At 45.7% G+C, this 5,795-nt stretch overlaps 1 long non-coding RNA gene across 1 annotated transcript; it reads left to right on the forward strand.

The window, feature by feature from the left end:
• The first annotated feature begins 838 nt into the window (after nt 1-838).
• Nucleotides 839-5,431, forward strand: LOC139387812 (uncharacterized). Its single transcript, XR_011629224.1, has 4 exons — nt 839-908; nt 1,010-1,087; nt 4,978-5,031; nt 5,151-5,431. It is a non-coding gene; the product is annotated as an uncharacterized lncRNA (long non-coding RNA).
• Nucleotides 5,432-5,795: the final 364 nt, after the last annotated feature.

The following is a 5,795-nucleotide window of genomic DNA, read 5'->3' on the forward strand; positions in this document are numbered from 1 at the left end:
GTTTCTGCATGTTATGGCGGTGTGTATTTTGGACAATACTTTTATTATATTATTTTCGGGGATGATAAGCAAGGCTGTATGATGTTATTTTTCTTAAAAAGTATGAGTAAAGTATGTTTTCATCTTTGATGCCTTTCAGAGCTCTCCTCAAAGCTAGAATCAGAATACACACACACACACACACACACACACACACACACACACACACACACACACACACACAGAGAGAGAGAACCCATTAGCTTTTAGTGTCAAACCCATAGCCGGAGAGGTACATTATGCATGACTCACTGTTTGTCTTCTATTAAAAAGCAGCACCATTTGCTTCTGGCTTCCTCTTCGACACATCATACATACAACCTGATGGGAGCCAGATGGGAAATGTCATTCAAACACATACGCATGCACGTGAGGGGTTAGAGAGGTGTGTGACACAGAAGTGGATATTATATCATCTAGTCTGTACTGCAAACTATCTGTAACTCTAGTTCCTATTCAAAGTCAACATACTCCTCCCTATATGAGACATTAATAGTACACTATGGGCTGTCACTGTGATGGGATAAGTTTCCTTGACTTTGCACCACTCATTTTGGTTTATACAAGGTCAGTCTGACAGTCTCAGCAAAACACTTACGCCCATTATAGCCCCCAAATTAGTAGGCTATTTCAGACCAAGTCTATTGCAATTGAGAAAGCTCCATAACAAACCTAACAATCTATTATGTTAATTTCCTGCTTGGGACCACAGAGAGCCCCTGATCAGAGAGAAGCCTCAGTCTGCGCCCTGACTGAGCTGGTGTCCTGTTTCCTTTTACAGTCACCGGTGGATAGAGATTGACGTTGAACTACAGACCGTAGAAAACCTGGGGCTAGCAGAGACTACTATGGAGTCAGCACAGAATAAAGTTAGTGTATCTTTAACATTTTTTTTGGGGGGGAGACTTAAGTATGTCAATTGGTGACATCATCCTGTCTGAACAATTTCCTTTTCCTGTTTCCCATGTAGGCTCAACCAACCTCTCCTCATAAACATACAGTGAAGAACAGGTCCAAGTCAACAGATGAGATTCAACAAGCCAAAAAGGTGGACGACATTATACCGTCCGTCAGTCTGCTCATTTTGAGCTCAGGAGTGGCGCAGCAGTCTAAGGCACTGCATCTCAGTGCCCAGAGGCGTCACTACAGACCCTGGTTTGATCCTGGGCTGTATCACAACCAGCCGTGACAAAGTGGTCCATAGGGCAGCGAACAATTGGCCCAGCGGCCAGAGTAGGCAGTCATTGTAAATAAGAATTTATACTTAACTGACTTTCCTAGTTAAATAAAGGTTCAAATGTGTATTCAAAAGCATCTTGATCCATCGCATTGTTTTACAGCTGGGAGTGCCCCTTGATCCATCTCATTGTTTTACAGCTGGGAGTGCCCCTTGATCCATCTCATTGTTTTACAGCTGGGAGTGCCCCTTGATCCATCTCATTGTTTTACAGCTGGGAGTGCCCCTTGATCCATCTCATTGTTTTACAGCTGGGAGTGCCCCTTGATCCATCTCATTGTTTTACAGCTGGGAGTGCCCCTTATCCATCTCATTGTTTTACAGCTGGGAGTGCCCCTTGATCCATCTCATTGTTTTACAGCTGGGAGTGCCCCTTGATCCATCTCATTGTTTTACAGCTGGGAGTGCCCCTTGATCCATCTCATTTTTTTCAGCTGGGAGTGCCCCTTGATCCATCTCATTGTTTTACAGCTGGGAGTGCCCCTTGATCCATCTCATTGTTTTACAGCTGGGAGTGCCCCTTGATCCATCTCATTTTTTTCAGCTGGGAGTGCCCCTTGATCCATCTCATTGTTTTTCAGCTGGGAGTGCCCCTTGATCCATCTCATTGTTTTACAGCTGGGAGTGCCCCTTGATCCATCTCATTGTTTTACAGCTGGGAGTGCCCCTTGATCCATCTCATTGTTTTACAGCTGGGAGTGCCCCTTGATCCATCTCATTGTTTTACAGCTGGGAGTGCCCCTTGATCCATCTCATTGTTTTACAGCTGGGAGTGCCCCTTGATCCATCTCATTGTTTTACAGCTGGGAGTGCCCCTTGATCCATCTCATTGTTTTACAGCTGGGAGTGCCCCTTGATCCATCTCATTGTTTTACAGCTGGGAGTGCCCCTTGATCCATCTCATTGTTTTACAGCTGGGAGTGCCCCTTGATCCATCTCATTGTTTTACAGCTGGGAGTGCCCCTTGATCCATCTCATTGTTTTACAGCTGGGAGTGCCCCTTGATCCATCTCATTGTTTTACAGCTGGGAGTGCCCCTTGATCCATCTCATTGTTTTACAGCTGGGAGTGCCCCTTGATCCATCTCATTGTTTTACAGCTGGGAGTGCCCCTTGATCCATCTCATTGTTTTACAGCTGGGAGTGCCCCTTGATCCATCTCATTGTTTTACAGCTGGGAGTGCCCCTTGATCCATCTCATTGTTTTACAGCTGGGAGTGCCCCTTGATCCATCTCATTGTTTTACAGCTGGGAGTGCCCCTTGATCCATCTCATTGTTTTACAGCTGGGAGTGCCCCTTGATCCATCTCATTGTTTTACAGCTGGGAGTGCCCCTTGATCCATCTCATTGTTTTACAGCTGGGAGTGCCCCTTGATCCATCTCATTGTTTTACAGCTGGGAGTGCCCCTTGATCCATCTCATTGTTTTACAGCTGGGAGTGCCCCTTGATCCATCTCATTGTTTTACAGCTGGGAGTGCCCCTTGATCCATCTCATTGTTTTACAGCTGGGAGTGCCCCTTGATCCATCTCATTGTTTTACAGCTGGGAGTGCCCCTTGATCCATCTCATTGTTTTACAGCTGGGAGTGCCCCTTGATCCATCTCATTGTTTTACAGCTGGGAGTGCCCCTTGATCCATCTCATTGTTTTACAGCTGGGAGTGCCCCTTGATCCATCTCATTGTTTTACAGCTGGGAGTGCCCCTTGATCCATCTCATTGTTTTACAGCTGGGAGTGCCCCTTGATCCATCTCATTGTTTTACAGCTGGGAGTGCCCCTTGATCCATCTCATTGTTTTACAGCTGGGAGTGCCCCTTGATCCATCTCATTGTTTTACAGCTGGGAGTGCCCCTTGATCCATCTCATTGTTTTACAGCTGGGAGTGCCCCTTGATCCATCTCATTGTTTTACAGCTGGGAGTGCCCCTTGATCCATCTCATTGTTTTACAGCTGGGAGTGCCCCTTGATCCATCTCATTGTTTTACAGCTGGGAGTGCCCCTTGATCCATCTCATTGTTTTACAGCTGGGAGTGCCCCTTGATCCATCTCATTGTTTTACAGCTGGGAGTGCCCCTTGATCCATCTCATTGTTTTACAGCTGGGAGTGCCCCTTGATCCATCTCATTGTTTTACAGCTGGGAGTGCCCCTTGATCCATCTCATTGTTTTACAGCTGGGAGTGCCCCTTGATCCATCTCATTGTTTTACAGCTGGGAGTGCCCCTTGATCCATCTCATTGTTTTACAGCTGGGAGTGCCCCTTGATCCATCTCATTGTTTTACAGCTGGGAGTGCCCCTTGATCCATCTCATTGTTTTACAGCTGGGAGTGCCCCTTGATCCATCTCATTGTTTTACAGCTGGGAGTGCCCCTTGATCCATCTCATTGTTTTACAGCTGGGAGTGCCCCTTGATCCATCTCATTGTTTTACAGCTGGGAGTGCCCCTTGATCCATCTCATTGTTTTACAGCTGGGAGTGCCCCTTGATCCATCTCATTGTTTTACAGCTGGGAGTGCCCCTTGATCCATCTCATTGTTTTACAGCTGGGAGTGCCCCTTGATCCATCTCATTGTTTTACAGCTGGGAGTGCCCCTTGATCCATCTCATTGTTTTACAGCTGGGAGTGCCCCTTGATCCATCTCATTGTTTTACAGCTGGGAGTGCCCCTTGATCCATCTCATTGTTTTACAGCTGGGAGTGCCCCTTGATCCATCTCATTGTTTTACAGCTGGGAGTGCCCCTTGATCCATCTCATTGTTTTACAGCTGGGAGTGCCCCTTGATCCATCTCATTGTTTTACAGCTGGGAGTGCCCCTTGATCCATCTCATTGTTTTACAGCTGGGAGTGCCCCTTGATCCATCTCATTGTTTTACAGCTGGGAGTGCCCCTTGATCCATCTCATTGTTTTACAGCTGGGAGTGCCCCTTGATCCATCTCATTGTTTTACAGCTGGGAGTGCCCCTTGATCCATCTCATTGTTTTACAGCTGGGAGTGCCCCTTGATCCATCTCATTGTTTTACAGCTGGGAGTGCCCCTTGATCCATCTCATTGTTTTACAGCTGGGAGTGCCCCTTGATCCATCTCATTGTTTTACAGCTGGGAGTGCCCCTTGATCCATCTCATTGTTTTACAGCTGGGAGTGCCCCTTGATCCATCTCATTGTTTTACAGCTGGGAGTGCCCCTTGATCCATCTCATTGTTTTACAGCTGGGAGTGCCCCTTGATCCATCTCATTGTTTTACAGCTGGGAGTGCCCCTTGATCCATCTCATTGTTTTACAGCTGGGAGTGCCCCTTGATCCATCTCATTGTTTTACAGCTGGGAGTGCCCCTTGATCCATCTCATTGTTTTACAGCTGGGAGTGCCCCTTGATCCATCTCATTGTTTTACAGCTGGGAGTGCCCCTTGATCCATCTCATTGTTTTACAGCTGGGAGTGCCCCTTGATCCATCTCATTGTTTTACAGCTGGGAGTGCCCCTTGATCCATCTCATTGTTTTACAGCTGGGAGTGCCCCTTGCTGGTGTGTTTAAACCACCTGAGCTGCAGGTCTTTCTTTCATTACAACACATGGCATGTTATGGCGGAGAGAGAGAGATGGCTGCCAATTCCTTAAACTAGTGATGGAACTAGTGTTAATCAGATAGATAACTTTGGGCTGGTTTCCTTTTGTTGGTATGCTAACGATAGTCTTTCTCCAGGCTTTTCACACGACACAGAAATCATTGCCAGGGAAGCCGGAGACTGAGAATAAGGTGGATACAACGCACTTGATCTTTTTCTTCATCCGAGCCATAGACCACTAGACCTTTCCATTGCCTGATCACATTCCCTGCCGATACTGCTAAAATATTTTATTCTCCACATCTGCCAGGAGCCCCCAGAGAGTCCATCCTCATCAGAAGAACTGAAATGAAGGGGCAGACAGCACCAGGCAGAGAGTCATGGGCTACATCTATCATTCCTCTGGAAATCTATTCAGTTTTCTGCAGTTTGTATTCTCATAACGACAAAAAGGCTGTACATTTTTTGTAAACGTCTTATGAACGTGGTTGTTTACTAAATAAGAAAAAGTGTCAAATGCATTGTTTGTGAGGATATAATGTTCAAAGAATGACTAGAGACTTACTCTACAAAACACAGGCACTTAATAGAAAGCTGTAACTAAGCGAGTGGAAAACATGTGTGCATGTGCCAGTTGGGATGTGTGTAAGTATAAGGTATAGTGGATTTGTTATGTACACTCTCCTAAAACATTACATTTTTTGGAACTTATGTCAGAATTAATGTCAGTATGCCACTTTGAAAATGTGAAGCAATTGAGCCTGTAAATAAACCTTGTGTATGTTCAAAAAACAAGTTGTGTGAATCCCAAAACCACACACAGGCAATTCTTTAATATCCTCCTTTTCTCTGTTCTTAGTATCAAAATGTGTTTGTTTACAGGATAAAAGCAACAGAACAATAACACAAGGCCAGAGCCGGCAACACTCACAACACATACATGCTAGATTCCACA

This window comes from Oncorhynchus clarkii, chromosome 29 (assembly GCF_045791955.1).
Source record: "Oncorhynchus clarkii lewisi isolate Uvic-CL-2024 chromosome 29, UVic_Ocla_1.0, whole genome shotgun sequence".
Taxonomy (NCBI): Eukaryota; Metazoa; Chordata; class Actinopteri; order Salmoniformes; family Salmonidae; genus Oncorhynchus; species Oncorhynchus clarkii.